This window comes from Eubalaena glacialis, chromosome 3, assembly GCF_028564815.1.
Source record: "Eubalaena glacialis isolate mEubGla1 chromosome 3, mEubGla1.1.hap2.+ XY, whole genome shotgun sequence".
NCBI classification, from domain to species: Eukaryota; Metazoa; Chordata; class Mammalia; order Artiodactyla; family Balaenidae; genus Eubalaena; species Eubalaena glacialis.
Window position 1 is genome coordinate 156324965 of NC_083718.1, and position 16949 is coordinate 156341913.

Genomic DNA, 16949 nt, shown 5'->3' on the forward strand with positions numbered 1-16949 from the left:
TGATTACTGTAGCTTTGTAGTATAGTCTGAAGTCAGGGAGCCTGATTTCTCCAGCTCCGTTTTTCTTTCTCAAGATTGCTTTGGCTATTCGGGGTCTTTTGTGTTTCCATACAAATTGTGAAATCTTTTGTTCTAGCTCTGTGAAAAATGCCAGTGGTAGTTTGATAGGGATTGCATTGAATCTGTAGATGCTTTGGGTAGTATAGTCATTTTCACAATGTTGATTCTTCCAATCCAAGAACCTGGTATATATCTCCATCTATTTGTATCATCTTTAATTTCTTTCATCAGTGTCTTATAACTTTCTGCATACAGGTCTTTTGTCTCCCTCGGTAGGTTTATTCCTAGATATTTTATTCTTTTTGTTGCAATGGTAAATGGGAGTGTTTTCTTAATTTTATTTTCAGATTTTTCATCATTAGTGTATAGGAATGCAAGAGATTTCTGTGCATCAATTTTGTATCCTGCAACTTTACCAAATTCATTGATTAGCTCTAGTAGCTTTCTGGTAGCATCTTTAGGATTCTCTATGTATAGTATCATGTCATCTGCAAACAGTGACAGCTTTAATTCTTCCTTTCCAATTTGGATTCCTTTTATTTCTTTTTATTCTCTGATTGCTGTGGCTAAAACTTCCAAAACTATGTTGAATAATAGTGGTGAGAGTGGGCAACCTTGTCTTGTTCCTGATCTTAGTGGAAATGGTTTCAGTTTTTCACCATTGAGGACAATGTTGGCTGTGGCTTTGTCATATATGGCCTTTATTATGTTGAGGTAAGTTCCCTCTATGCCTACTTTCTGGAGGGTTTTTATCATAAATGCATGTGGAATTTTGTCAAAAGCTTTCTCTGCATCTGTTCAGATGATCATATGGTTTTTCTCCTTCAATTTGTTAATATGGTGTATCACATTGATTGATTTGCATATATTGAAGAATCCTTGCATTCCTGGGATAAACCCCACTTGATCGTGGTGTATGATCCTTTTAATGTGCTGTTGGATTCTGTTTGCTAGTATTTTGTTGAGGATTTTTGCATCTATGTTCATCAGTGATATTGGCCTGTAGTTTTCTTTCTTTGTGACGTCTTTGTCTGGTTTTGGTATCAGAGTGATGGTGGCCTCGTAGAATGAGTTTGGGGGTGTTCCTCCCTCTGATATATTTTGGAAGAGTTTGAGAAGGATAGGTGTTAGCTCTTCTCTAAATGTTTGATAGAATTCGCCTGGGAAGCCATCTGTTCCTGGGCTTTTGTTTGTTGGAAGATTTTTAATCACAGTTTCAATTTCAGTGCTTGTGATTGGTCTGTTCATATTTTCTATTTCTTCCTGGTTCAGTCTCAGAAGGTTGTGCATTTCTAAGAATTTGTCCCTTTTTTCCAGGTTGTCCATTTTATTGGCATATAGTTGTTTGTAGTAATCTCTCGTGACCCTTTGTATTTCTGCAGTGTCAGTTGTTACTTCTCCATTCTCATTTCTAATTCTATTGATTTGAGTCTTCTCCCATTTTTTCTTGATGAGTCTGCCTAATGGTTTACCAATTTTGTTTATCTTCTCAAAGAACCACTTATAGTTTTATTGATCTTTGCTATCATTTCCTTCATTTCTTTTTCATTTATTTCTGATCTGATCTTTATGATTTCTTTCCTTCTGCTAACTTTGGGGTTTTTTTGTTCTTCTTTCTCTAATTGCTTTAGGTGTAAGGCTAGGTTGTTTATTTGAGATGTTTCTTGTTTCTTAAGGTAGGATTGTATTGCTATAAACTTCCCTCTTAGAACTGCTTTTGCTGCATTGGGTTGTCCTGTTTTCATTGTTGTTTGTTTCTACATATTTTTTGATTTTCTCTTTGATTTCTTCAGTGAGCTCTTGGTTATTAAGTAATGTATTGTTTAGCTTCCATGTATTTGTACTTTTTACAGATTTTTTCCTGTAATTGATATCTAGTCTCATAGCGTTGTGGTTGGAAAAGATACTTGATACAATTTCAATTTTCTTAAATTTACCAAGGCTTGATTTGTGACCCAAGATATGATCTATCTTGGAGAATGTTCCATGAGCACTTGAAAAGAAAGTGTATTCTGTTGTTTTTGGATGGAATGTCCTATAAATATCAATTAAGTCCATCTTGTTTAATGTATCATTTAAAGGTTGTGTTTCCTTATTTATTTTCATTTTGGATGATCTGTCCATTGGTGAAAGTGGTGTGTTAAAGTCCCCTACTATGATTGTGTTACTGTCGATTTCCCCTTTTTTGGCTGTTAGTATTTGCCTTATGTATTGAGGTGCTCCTATGTTGGGTGCATAAATATTTACAATTGTTATATCTTCTTCTTGGATTGATCCCTTGATCATTATGTAGTGTCCTTCTTTGTCTCTTGTAATAGTCTTTATTTTAAAGTCTATTTTGTCTGATATGAGAATTGCTACTCCAGCTTTCTTTTGATTTCCATTTGCATGGAATATCTTTTTCCATCCCCTCACTTTCAGTCTGTATGTGTCCCTAGGTCTGAAATGGGTCTCTTGTAGACAGCATATATACGGGTCTTGTTTTTGTATCCATTCAGCCAGTCTATGTCTTTTGCTTGGAGCATTTAATCCATTTACATTTAAGGTAATTATCGATATGTATGTTCCTATTACCATTTTCTTAATTATTTTGGGTTTGTTATTGTAGGTTTTTTCCTTCTCTTGTGTTTCCCGCCTAGAGAAGTTCCTTTAGCATTTGTTGTAAAGCTGGTTTGGTGGTGCTGAATTCTCTTAGCTTTTACTTGTCTGTAAAGGTTTAAATTTCTCCATCGAATCTGAATGAGATCCTTTCTGGGTAGAGTAATCTTGGTTGTAGGTTTTTCTCCTTCATCACTTTAAATATGTCCTGCCACTCCCTTCTGGCTTGCAGAGTTTCTGCTGAAAGATCAGCTGTTAACCTTATGGGGATTCCCTTGTGTGTTATTTTTTGTTTTTCCCTTGCTGCTTTCAATATTTTTTCTTTGTATTTAATTTTTGATAGTTTGATTAATATGTGTCTTGGTGTGTTTCTCCTTGGATTTATCCTGTATGGGACTCTCTGTGCTTTCTGGACTTATTAACTATTTCCTTTCCCATATTAGGGAAGTTTTCAACTATAATCTCTTCAAATATTTTCTCAGTCCCTTTCTTTTTCTCTTCTTCTTCTGGGAACCCTATAATTCGAATGTTGGTGCGTTTAATGTTGTCCCAGAGGTCTCTGAGACTGTCCTCAATTCTTTTCATTCTTTTTTCTTTATTCTGCTCTGCAGTAGTTATTTCCACTATTTTATCTTCCAGGTCACTTATCCGTTCTTCTGCCTCAGTTATTCTGCTATTGATCCCATCTAGAGAATTTTTAATTTCATTTATTGTGTTGTTCATCACTGTTTGTTTGCTCTTTAGTTCTTCTAGGTCCTTGTTAAACCGTTCTTGTATTTTCTCCATTCTATTTCCAAGATTTTGGATCATCTTTACTATCATTATTCTGAATTCTTTTTCAGATAGACTGCCTATTTCCTCTTCATTTGTTAGGTCTGGTGGGTTTTTGCCTTGCTCCTTCATCTGCTGTGTGTTTCTCTGTCTTCTCATTTTGCTTAACTTACTGTGTTTGGGGTCTCCTTTTCGCAGGCTGCAGGTTCATACTTCCCGTTGTTTTTGGTGTCTGTCCCCAGTGGCTAAGGTTGGTTCAGTGGGTTGTGTAGGCTTCCTGGTGGAGGGGACTAGTGCCTGTGTTCTGGTGGATGGGGCTGGATCTTGTCTTTCTGGTGGGCAGGTCCACGTCTGGTGGTGTGTTTTGGTGTATCTGTGGCTTTATTATGATTTTAGGCAGGCTCTCTGCTAATGGATGGGATGGTGTTCCTGTCTTGCTAGTTGTTTAGCATGGGGTGTCCAGCACTGTAGCTTGCTGGTCATTGAGTGAAGCCGGGTCTTGGTGTTGAGATGGAGATCTCTGGGAGATTTTCGCCATTTGATATTACGTGGAGCTGGGAGGTCTCTTGTGGACCAGTGTCCTGAACTTGGCTCTCCCACCTCAGAGGCACAGCCCTGACTCCTGGCTGGAGCAACAAGAGCCTGTCATCCACACTGCTCAGAATAAAAGGGAGAAGAAGAAAGAAAGAAAGAGGAAGATAAAATTAAATTAAATTAAATTAAAAAGTTATTAAAATAAAAAATAAAGGATAATTATTAAGAAAAAAATTTTTTTAAGTAATAAAAAAATAAAATGGACAGACAGAACCCTAGGATAAATGATAAAAGCAAAGCTATACAGACAAAATCACACATAGAAGCATACACATACACACTTGCAAAAAGAGAAAAAGGGGGAAAAAATATATATCTTTGCTCCCAAAGTCCACCTCCTCAATTTGGGATGATTCGTTGTCTATTCAGGTATTCCACAGATGCAGGGTACATCAAGCTGACTGTGGAGATTTAATCCGCTGCTCCCGAGGCTGCTGGGAGAAATTTCCCTTTCTCTACTTTGTTCGCACAGCTCCCAGGGTTCAGCTTTGGATATGGACCCGCCTCTGCATGTAGGTCGCCTGAGAGCGTCTGTTCTTCGCTCAGACTGGACGAGGTTAAAGGAGCAGCTGATTTGGGGGCTCTGGCTCACTCAGGCCTGGTGGAGGGTGGGGTACGGATGCGGGGCGAGCCTGCGGCGGCAGAGGCCAGCGTGACGTTGCACCAGCCTGAGGTGCGCCGTGCATTCTCCTGGGGAAGTTGTCCGTGGATCATGGGACCCTGGCAGCGGCGGGCTGCACAGGCTCCCGGGAGGGGCGGTGTGGATAGTGACCTGTGCTCGCACACAGGCTTCTTGGTGGCTGCAGCAGCAGCCTTAGCGTCTCATGCCCGTCTCTGGGGTCCGCGCTGATAGCCGCGGCTCGCGCCCGTCTCTGGGGCTCCTTTAAGCGGCGCTCTGAATCCCCTCTCCTCGCGCACCAGGAAACAAAGAGGCAAGAAAAAGTCTCTTGCCTCTTAGGCAGTTCCAGACTTTTTCCCGAACTCCCTCCCGGCTAGCCGTGGTGCACTATCCCCCTTCAGGCTGTGTTCACGCCGCCAACCCCAGTCCTCTCCCTGGGATCCGACGGAAGCCCGAGCCTCAGCTCCCAGCCCCCGCCCGCCCCGGCGGGTGAGCAGACAAGCCTCTCGGGCTGGTGAGTGCTGGTCGGCACCGATCCTCCATGCGGGAATCTCTCCGCTTTGCCCTCCGCACCCCTGTGGCTGTGCTCTCCTCCGCGGCTCCGAAGCTTCCCCCCTCCGCCACCACCCCCCCCCCCCGTCTACGCCCACGAAGGGGCTTCCTAGTGTGTGGAAACCTTTCCTCCTTCACAGCTCCCTCCCACTGGTGCAGGTCCCGTCCCTATTCTTTTGTCTCTGTTTTTTCTTTTTTCTTTTGCCCTACCCAGGTACGTGGGGAGTTTCTTGCCTTTTGGGAGGTCTGACGTCTTCTGCCAGCGTTCAGTAGGTGTTCTGTAGGAGTTGTTCCACATGTAGATGTATTTCTGATGTATTTGTGGGGAGGAAGTTGATCTCCGCGTCTTACTCTTCCGCCATCTTGAAGCTCCTTCCTGTTTTTTTTGTAATGAAAGGCCTCTACCTGGCAGATTCATTTTTTGTAGAGGAGTAAAAGTAAACACAATATGATAAATTGCAGCAGCATCAAACCTAAATTTATCAAACCCAGAAGAAGTGCCTGGGGTGACTTGCCCACAGGAGTAATTGCTTCAAGCTGCCACCTTAGGGATAAACTGCCCCCCTCTTCTGCCTTTCTGTTGCCTGTAAGATGAACCAGGAAGCATCTTGGAATAAAAAATTTTAATTTCTTTTTTAAAATATGGCACCCAAAACTGAACCTAGTCTGTTCAAAGTGGTGATCTAATCAATCCAAAGTTATCCTCATTCCATCCTTCATTCATTCATTGAATCTGTAAGTATTTTTGGGCATCATCAGTACGCACAGTCCTCTGATTCAGACTATGGAAAGTATAAGGACACAGAACGCCTAGTGACAACCTTCAAGGAGTCCTTGGTTGGGTTGTGTGGGTACTAAATGAATGGGAAAAATATTTACTGGTTAATAAATGTTGGCCACAGATGACACAGTTTTTTAAAGAATTTAGCAGACAGCTGTACATTTTGCTTTGATCACTTTGTTGTAAGCTTTTCTCAGATCATTGAAAATCTTCATGAACATCATTTTCAATGACTGCTACATCTAACCATATGGTTTGCCCAACACTTTTTCACAAAAGCTGCCCTGGACAGTGAAGCTTGCACATATGCCAGTACATGGAGTTGATAACCTGAAACAGTCTCCTGCTACTTGGAAACACTAGAAAACAGACCAAACATGAAACAGCCCCAGGAAAGTTTAGGGGCTGCCATATATGGACCGGAGTCTCAACCCAGTAATCATCTCTTTAAGTTCATGGTTAACAGCAAAGTCTCTGGAGCCAGACTGCCTTGATGGAGATAAACATGAAAAAAGTGAGGGTGAGAGACTTGAGGATAAACTTGTTCTCATCCTTGCTCTTCTATATCTGATCTCCATGACTCTTTTGGTGCCCACCCCAAGGTGGATCCTCCACAGTTAATCAACCCTGGAGACCCAGGTCTGAGCTCTGCCCTCACCTTCACCCTCCCCCAGGTGGGCGGGGCAAGCCTCCCTGACCAGATTGGACGCTCAAGGGAGGTCAGCCACACTCAGGGACAGTCAGCGATCCAGAAGCCGCTGCACCATGAGCGTCTCTGTGCTGAGCCCCACCAGAGCCCTGGGCGGTGTCTCTGGGCTCCTGCAGGTGGTCTCCCTGCTCGGCCTGGTTCTGCTTCTACTCAAGGCAGCACAGCTCTACCTGCACAGACAGTGGCTGCTCAAAGCCCTCCAGCAGTTCCCGTCTCCTCCTTCCCACTGGCTCTATGGGCACATGCAGGAGGTAGGATGGAGTGGGATGGGGTAGTGGGAGGGCAGGGAGGGCCAGGGCTCTCAGACCATGGTCCTGGTCAGCAAGCCCATGGGACAAAGCCTTGTTGTGGGACGAGCACGTGGCCTCACAAAAGGACCCAGCTTACCTCTCAGGTCTTGGCTCCTCATCCCAGTCCGGGGAGCTCCCTCCCTCCTAGGACCCTGTGCAGGTGTCCTCGGGTCTGTCAGACACTCCTTCTTTAGGTAGATCTGCAGGCTGTCCTAGCAGCCCTGCACTTTGAAGACAGTGCCTGTTCCTTCCTGAGTCTGCCCCGTCTCCAGGCTGAGCAGCTTCAGCTCTTTACATAGAACAGGCTTCTAGATGCTTCCCTGCCCCATCCCTCAATCCCATCCTCTCTGCCTGGCCCTGAGCTTGCCTGGGAGCACAGACATCTGTCTGATGGATGCTGCCCTGTGGGTTCACTGTCTATGGAGATGACAGACAGGAATCTAAGAAGGTGTCAGGTGACAGGAAAAGAGGCCCACCTGCTGGATGAGGGTGTAGTAGGGTGTAGGGAGAAAACGGCTTGGTTTGCTTGAGATTGAGCGATTTTTCAAGGCTGATTATTTCAGTGCTAAAACTAGTAGCTGGCACACATGAGCGAGAAGGTTTCCAGATGGCACCAGGTAAGGAGTACTGGCAATTGAGTTGAGACATTGAACAGAATCTGTTTACCTCCCACATCCCGTCCCCCAAACCCCTGAACTGTGAGCTCCATGGGGCTGAGGTATCATCCCCTTCCTGTACCCCAATACCCAGCACAGAGCCTGACACAAAGGAATGCTTGGCCCAGGTGTGTGGAGTGACTGAGAAAGGAGCAGCTCGCATGTTGGTGAGGGACAGTGCCTACCCAGGCAGCTCTGTTAGCTCTGATCCTGGCGAGGACAGCGCAGAGCAAGGTGAGGGGCCATGTGGGGAGGGGCTCATTAACGGTGTGTGGATTGAACAAGCCTAAGGAGATGGGGTGTTGCAGAGAGCTGAGGCTTCTATTTCTCAAAGAAAGAGGCCAAGCAATTAGCAGCAGAGTAGAGCCAAAGACAGAGGAAACTATTAATATCAGCCACAGAGAGACAGCCAAAACCCATCTTGTTCATGCAAATTGTTGTACTAATGACTTCCCGATTATTTGTTGATTTAGAGAAATTATGACCTTGGTTTTGATGCAGTTGTCACCTTTCTCAGCTAGGATTTGACGTAAGGAACAACTAAAAATTCCTCCGGTGACTTTCTCATTATAGTGATGGCCATTAGATGATATGTAGTTTCAGTAAGTAGATGATTTCTATTTACATAACTAATATTCCTCATGGTGCTGAATCATCTCTCAACTTCTGCTGGCCTAACAGATATTGCAGCCAATTTTTTCTCACTCTTTTAATACTGTCTGAGATTTCCATTTATTCAATATCTCTGTTATTGGCTAAGTCGGGAATTAGAATGCCACATGTAAATAGATTGAAGCTAATCTTTCAGGCCAGATGACAAGTGACAAGGTGGGGCAGTTAAGCAGATGGGCTCTGTTGCCAAGTTACCTAGATTCATATATCACCTCATATATCACCATATATCACACGTACTTTAAATACCTGCTCGATACCTCAGTTTCCTCATCTGTAATATGGGATGATGATAATAATTATAGTACTCAAGTGAGGTATTATAATCTTAGAATGGTGCATGGCACAGAGCAAAGGCCACAGTTACACTCACTCTAATTTGTATGAATTTAAAATAATATTAATGCCTGTGAAGGACAGACATTTTGGAGGCTTAACAAACTCACTGAATTAAATAGGAGTGAAATCCAACAAGAAATATGAAAAGGGGAACTCACAACTTTGGGATTCAAACAGCCCCAAACTGCCCCATCTTTCCCAATGTGCTCCCTCCTATCTCGTCTGTACCTGCCATGCCAACAGAACCCACACATCTGACAATTGCATTGTCAGATGGCATTATTACCTGTCCACCTACTCCCCTTGTGTCTCCCTTTGGGGAAATTCCTTTGTGGCTACAGTTCCCAGAAGTAACCAGGAGAGGACATTCCACTGGAGCCCTGACTGCATTGAGTGGTTGCAGCCTGGAGGCCAGATGGCACTGGGTTTTTGCCTACAGGGTCAACACCACTGCCACCATGGGCACCATGACCTCTATGAGAGTCTCAACTGGCTCTGGACAGACATGCTCAAGACAGATGGCAGCCCCAGCCAGGTGACTGGTGGGCTTACGGACCAGTGGGCCTCAGGGTGACCCCAAGAGGAGAATGGACAGGTAGAACATAGTTTAGCTCCTTACCCAGGAGCAGGATTTGGGGGAGCTGACAGGCAATCAGAAAGGAAGCATGCTCCTGTGCGGAAACAGAGACCCCCAGGTCTTCTGGGCCAGCAAGAGGAGATGCAAGAAAACTAGGTAACACAGCTGGGGTGGTAAGAGGCTCCCACCAGTCAGTCCCTGCACTGCATCAACAGAGCAGGGCAGTCCCAGTGATGGACGTGACCTGGGAACACAGAGCAGCCCCCAGAATGAATTCAAGCAGGACACGTCTCAGTTCAGGATTGTCAGCCCCACCCACACCCCCAGAACAGGAGCTCCACAATAGCAGGGATTTTGTTTTTCACTGCTGAATCTCTAGCTCCTAGGATGGCAATTGACCCAAAGTATGTACTCAACACATAGTTACCAGATAAACGAATGAGTCCTTCTACCCATCTACTTATTCTTGTATTTGACATTCACTGTAGTGGAAGCATTTGGGGATGTCTGTTCTGAGATCTCTTCCCTCACACAGGGTGGCCTTTGAAAACCCTATTCACCCCCAGCCACAGTTGATTGTAGCAGGTGGATGCCTTGGCCATGAGATTAGAATCAGATTCTTAGAATAAGATTCAGCAGTGCCACTCAGACACGATGGTGGCAGAATGGTGAGGTGCCAACCCCAGAAGGGTAGACGTTCCCTCCTCCACCGCCTGGACCCAGCTGCACAAGGACAGGGACTGTATCTGTTTGTTCGTAACTGTATCTCCAGCTTCTAGAATAGTGTCTGTACGAGGTGGAGCCTCCATAAACACTTGCTGAGAGATGAATGCATGGACATACAGAGAGAAAGAATGGGAGACACAGTCCTGGCAGCCCTTCAGTCCCTGGTTCTGCCCTTCCACAGCCTGGCTGCCCCCTGCCCTTGGGCTCCGTGAGGCGCCCCTGGGCCCCCAGCTTTCTTTTTGTCCTTTTCCTCTCTCTTCCGTTAGCTCTGATTCTATCTGTCACTTGCAACAGCAATTTTAATCAAGACTCATTCACTCACACTCCTGCATGTACTCATTCCTTCTTCATGAACATTACTGATTCTTTTAAAAGTGAAGCTCAATCCCTATGAACCATGCTCTATGCTGGCTCTAAGAATACAGGGATGACAGGTATGAAAGGTAAGCCTGTCAACACGGTGCCCCACAATTAGAACATTGAGTTGAAACCTGATAATAGAGGCACCCAGGGAGCCTTGGGAACCCTAGGGAAGGACACCTTGGAGTCAGCAGGTTTGGCTTTAGATGCAGCTCACCTGGGCATATCCTTTAATATGGGTTGCCTCATTCTTCAGTAAGACAGGATCAAGTAATTATCCCTCCCTTATACAGGTTTGCCTTGAGCATTACATACTGGTAATAGTGTGTAAGGCCTGCCACAAGGTTCCACAAACTGGATGGCTGAAACAACACAATTTAGTGTCTCAGAGTTCTAGAGACTAGAGCCCAAAATCAAGGTGTTGGCGGGGCTGGTTCCTTCTGCAGGCTGTGCAGGAAGCATCTATTCCTGGCCTCTCTCCTTGGCTGATGAATCACAAGCTCCATATATCTCTTTATTTCATCTTCTCTCTATGAGTGTCTGTCTCTGTGTCCACATTTTCCCTCTTTTATAAAGACACCAGTCACATTGGATTTGGGCCTACCCTAATGACCTCACTTAAACTTGATTTGAGGGGACACAACTGAACAAATAACTCTAATGTAAGTCTGTGAAAAACACTGGTACACCATGGAGTCCATTACTAAACATTTATCAAGCACCCACTATGTGTAAGATTCTGAAGGCAGTTCTGGATGAAGGCCCATAAATGGTCCATCTGGAAGCCAGAATAGGGCCTTAGGCCAAGTCTCTGCAGGAGAGCAAGAAGCCAGATCAGAGCCCAGCTTATCAGAAACAGTTCCAAACTCCTAAATTGCTGCTGATAGATCCAGAACCATCTCCTAGTTCCTGTCCTAGCCTCCAGCACCCCTCCAAGCACTGGTCCTAAAGACAATATTTTACTGATGTGTCTTTCCCTCTGTTACAGTACCCAAAGGACCAAGAGCTGCAAGAGGTACTGAAAAGGTAGAGAAATTCCCATGCGTCTGTCCTCACTGGCTGTGGGGGAACAAGGTTCACCTGGTGGTCTATGACCCTGAGTACATGAAAGTAGTCCTGGGGAGATCTGGTGAATACAAAACATGATCCCAGCTGGCGCCTATTTTTCCTCTTGGGTACATACCCCTGGGTCTGTGAAATTCCAGAAGAGACTGACAGTTCAGTCATCAATACCTGACTCTCTACCATCCAAACACCAGCCCACATCCCAGTCGAAGAACAGCATTGTTCACTTAAACTGAATGGTAAACAGCTGTGTGGGGCTGCATATTTTCATTCTTTCTTCTTTAACCCTATTGAGATGATTTTTATGTAAATAGCCCCAGATCTGAAAGACAATTTCTTATGCACACTGACTTGCTTTTGCCTATCCTGGGTCATTGGATGGCTAAACCATCACAAATTGGAGGAAAACCACAGGCTTCTGTCTTAATCTACGGTACTGAACAGAGCCTATATTTCTTGTCGATTCACCGTCTTAGCCCCGTGGGTGTTCTGCTGCTGGGACACTGAGTCTGCCTTCCTGGGCCCACAGTGACTATCAGGACAGAGAGAGTCAGGGATGGGAGGCACGTGGGAGGTGGCTTGAGACAGACTACCAGCTGACAAGCATCAGGAAGGGCTGGCAGCCCATGGTCTGGACCACAGCTGCTCTGCGGGCTGCCTGCCTTGTTTGGTCCTGTCCGCTTTCCTGTAATGCCTTCCTTACTTTTTCAAACCCTAAGTTTGCAGGTACCTACAGATTCTTGGCCCCCTGGATTGGTAAGTACATCAAAACTAGTACTCTAGTACACTAGTAAACTAGTAAACTCTGGTACACTCCCAGTTAGGTTTACCAGGAGCTGCCTTGCTGACTCACAGAGAACAACAGGTGCCCGCCACCCTGTCACCACCCTCATCTCTGAATCAAGCCTCATTTCCCTTCTTCTACTAAAACCCTCACCCCTTTGTACAGGTGCTGAGAGCCCTCCTGAAGCTCAGCCTCTTCTTCATCACTTCTGCGATATTCTCAGCCTGACTATTAACTAATTCCTTCTATCACCTGCCCCCCTACTCTTTCAACCTCTGTCTCTCGCAGCTGTCATAATTACATCCTATGGACCAGCCATTTTGGAAATTCACATTCCTGAACTGTACTGGCCTTTCCTACCTTTGCCCATGATGTGCTCTCTCCTGACACCCTTGGTTCCTCCCAAGTTGTCCCCAGTTGTCCCTCTGATCCAGTCTCTCCGACCCACACACACACCCATCTGTGGCCCAAGGAATGGTTTGCTCGTGTTGGAGGGGCAGACGGCGGATGCTGACCCCAGCCTTCCACTACGACATCCTGAAGCCCTACATGGGTCTCATGGCCGACTCTGTCCCAGTGATGCTGGTGAGTCCATCTCTCATCACCTGGACCCACTCTCATCCAGCACAGCTGACAAAGTCCACTCTCAGACACTTGTGTCCCTCAGACGTCCATCAGACACAGCCCTCAGAATGATGCATTCAGAACTTACTAGGAGACAGGGCTCTCCAAGAACGGATGGGACCCAGGCACCACCTTGGATCCGCACTTTAGTCATCGATAAGGGAAAGGCGGGCCATGGTGTATTCAGGGTCCACTCTCCTCCCAACTCCATGTCTTCAATGCAGTGGACTAGATCAAGGGTTATTCCCCTTGACAGCAGGGCAAGCTGCCCCTGGCTGGCCTGGGCAATGACACCTTCGGGGGAAGGGTGGACATCCCAGGATATCACTCAGGTGGGCTCTGGCTTGGGGCCCAGGGCTTCTGCATGGAATTGAGCTCCTCATGGGAGGAAATGGGAGCAGGTCTATCATACATTCACAGAGCTGGGTCCTGCAGGATTTTGATTTCTCACCAACTGGTCTCAGTTAACGTTTAATGAATGAAAGGAAAGGAAGTCTCTGATGTCCCTTTCTTAGGGACCCTAGTACTGGAATCTTACACTATCTCTTGCCTTGACAAATTTGCTTACCAGTGTTGGCCATCGCCTATCCAGGTCTGATCTCAGGATACAAAAGATTCCCCCTTGTCTCCTGAGAAACTATGTTTTCTGGCCTTCCAAAAGGCCAGAAATATAAAAGTTATAAAAGTTTCTGAGAAAATAGGCATCACATTACACATGTGTGTTACAGCCTTAAATTGCTAAAACACATCTGCTTAGAAAGTGAGGAAAACTCATCCGAAGATTTAGAGAGACGGAGAGAGAGCCTGGCCTTGTCAGCACAGGCCTTCTGGGGGAGCAGAGCAGGGTCAATGTCCCCCTCCCACCACAGGACAAGTGGGAGGAGCTCGTCAGCCCGGACTCACATCTGGAGGTCCTTGGACATGTCTCCTTGATGACCCTGGACACCATCATGAATGCGCCTTCAGCCTCCAGAGCAATGTCCAGACAGACAGGTCAGTGACGACCTTTCAATGGCAGGATCCTTGTTCTCACCAGCTGGGGAGGACTTACCTGAGAGGCAGTTAGGGCAGCGCGGATGCTTATCAGCACAAAAAGCAACATTCTGCACAGAGCCATGGACCAGCGTCAAATTCCACCCAGACCAACCTTGACTCAGTCACAGGTCCCTGATTCCTACACAGGGAGAAGCCTGGCTGCTCAGGCCACTTGTAAAGGACTGAGGGTCTCCCGGCCTGTAAGGCAGAAATGACAAAGCCTCAGTGCTGCCTGTCCCCACTGACTGAGGAATCCCCACCCGGAGCCCCACTCCATCTCCAGGTCAGAGGCTCCCTCCACTCCAGTCTCCTCTGCATCCTCTCCCTTCAGGAACATCCAGTCCTACATCCAGGCCATCAGGGACCTCAGCAATCTGACTTTTTCCCGAATAAGAAATGCTTTCCACCAGAACGACTTCATCTACAGGCTGACCCCTGAAGGCCACTGGAGCCACCGGGCCTGCCAGCTGGCCCATCAACACACAGGTTCTGCTCCTCCTTCTGGGCGGCTCCCCCACCCCCTTCATCATGCACATGTAAAAGGGCCTGGCCTTGACCTCTCAGACAGAGCCCAGACTCCTGCTTCCTCTTCAGGGGCTGGCACACACCCACACTGGGTACTTCCCTGATGCAGGGATTGGGAACCGAGACATCAGGGTGTCAGGTGAGGTGCAGGGAGATACGTGTGTCACCACGTTGGTGACGGTGGAATGAGACCCCCTCCCAGCAGCATTCAGGCAGAGCCTCCATGGGCTGTGCTATTGAGGGGATTCCGACCTGGATCAGATGATGCTGGAGCTCTCTGCCCTGACATGTGCACCCATTCCCACCCTCGTCCTCATCCACCTGGTACCCAGATTGGGCCTGAGGGGAAGATGGGGCTATGGTGGGTGTGGCATCTGAGCCCCCAGGAGCCCTCAGCTCTGCCTGGGAACCACTGTTCTGGTACAGATGAAGGGATCAAACTGAGGAAGGCTCACCTGCAGAAGGAGGGAGAGCTGGAGAAGGTGAGGAGCAAGAGGCACTTGGATTTCCTGGACATCCTCCTCTTTGCCAGAGTGAGTGTGGGCAGGAGAGGCCTGAGGCTTTGCCCAGAAGCACAGAGGAAGGGCAAACCCTGCACTCTCCCTGCCTCCGCAGATGGAGAATGGGAGCAGCTTGTCTGACGTGGACCTCCGTGCCGAAGTGGACACGTTCATGTTCGAGGGTCACGACACCACAGCCAGTGGCACTCCTGGATCCTCCATGCTCTGACCTCCTACCCCAAGCATCAACAGAGGTGCCGGGAAGAGATCCAGAGCCTCCTGGGGGATGGTGCCTCCATCACCTGGTGAGTGCCCAGCAGATGGGGGAACCCTGCCCCTCAGCTAGTGGAGAACCCCTTGTTGTCCAGCCCTGCCCACCTTCAGATGGGCTTCCTTTCAGGGACCCCCTGAACCAGATGCCCAACACCACCACGTGCATCAAGCAGACACTGTGACTCTATTCACCAGTGCCAGTCATCGGCAGAGATCTGAGCAAGCCCATCACCTTCCTTGATGGATGCTCCTTACCTGCAGGTATGAACTTCACCCCACCAACTAACCTAAGCACTCTGCAAGACCACATGGGAGATCAGAAATCCACATGGGCTTGCCCACTTCCAGGATACTCTGACTATTGTTTACACCTCAAGATAATTATTTACTCTGTAGTTAGGATAAGGTGTATGAAATGCTTGACAAAGAACTTGAACACAGCAAAAGCTCAATAAACAAATGCTAGACCCTGAATGTGGTCTTGTAATGGAGCCCTAAAATGCCATTTCCCTGAGATGTGAAGGCTTGAGGGAGAAGCAGACAGAAACAGTGGGAGATGTGGTTCTTTCCATATAGGGTCTAAGTAAATGAGGGAGCTCAGAGAATCCACTGTCATGGGTCAGATGGTCCAGTCTCTGGGGAGCCCTCAGGTGGATGGCAGAGAGCAGCTGATGCTCAGGTCTGAGAGCCCTGCCATGGTTGGAGGCCACCCATTGGCTCACCTCCCAGTGGGTCTGAATCTCAGCCCAGCCACCTCCTCTCTGTGGGATCACAGGCACATCCCTCAACCTCTCGGAGGCTCAGGTGCCTCATCTGCACATGGGGATATGAGTGCCTTCCTTGAGCGCTACCGTGAGGATTAAATGAGTTAATGCACATTCCCCAAGGACTCATGATGGCACTTGATAAATGAGAGTTGTCACTTGAGTTGTTCCTAAATGTAAGCCTCCAATTCTTTTCCTTCTCAATCCTGGGCCATGGTTACCTACTCTTAATCTGTGCTCATGTGCTTTGTCACCTCCAGCCCACCTCTCTTGCGAGAGCACCATTTCATTCAGAGTGATGGAGGGTAGTTTCATGGTGGCTCCCAGGCCTTTTGTGCTGGCACATTGCCCCTGCTGCCACGGGTACCATTCAGTCTTCTCTCTCTCCTCCCTGACCCACAGGAATCCCACTCTCCCTCTCCTTTTATGGGCTTCACCACAACCCGAAGGTGTGGCCGAACCCAGAGGTATGATGGCCATGGGAGGAGGGGATGGGACGCTCTCTCCAGACCAGCACCTCCCCTGCTCCCCCTCGGGGATTCTTGTCCCCTGGTGGATTGGTGCAAGGAGTTTGACCCCACCTGCCCTGGCCCCGGTGCTCTCTCTGCAGGTGTTTGACCCATCCCGGTTTGCACCAGGTTCTGCTCGACACAGCCATGCTTTCCTGCCCTTCTCAGGAGGATCCAGGTGAGGCTTTCTGTGCTTGGTGCAGCTGGGTGTCACTGGGTGCTACCCCATGTCTGTGACCTCCTATATTCATATGTGGTGTATGCAGTTATGCCTTTTATGTTGGTGTATTGGGATGGAAGCATGTTTCTGTATGTTCAACATACAAGTGGCCTAAAGGCACTTTAGGGCAGGCCACAGACTAACCCACAGCTCTTTCTCAATGGCTGGCCACATTTCAGTGTTGATGGCTGTTCCAAGTTTAGTGTATTGTAGTGTTTTTTCTCACTGTAAGATGATGACTCTACCTAATTAAAATTACTCACTGTGTGTTAAATTTCAAGTGTCCTCCGTTTCAATTGTCATAATTTTAAAGGGTGGATTTTTTATTCTACATCTTCTCAGTCCC

General features: G+C 47.1%; 1 pseudogene; it reads left to right on the plus strand.

Moving 5' to 3' along the window:
* Window positions 1–6740: 6740 nt before the first annotated feature.
* Window positions 6741–16565, plus strand: LOC133087333 (cytochrome P450 4A11-like; annotated as a pseudogene).
* The last annotated feature ends 384 nt before the right edge of the window (window positions 16566–16949 follow it).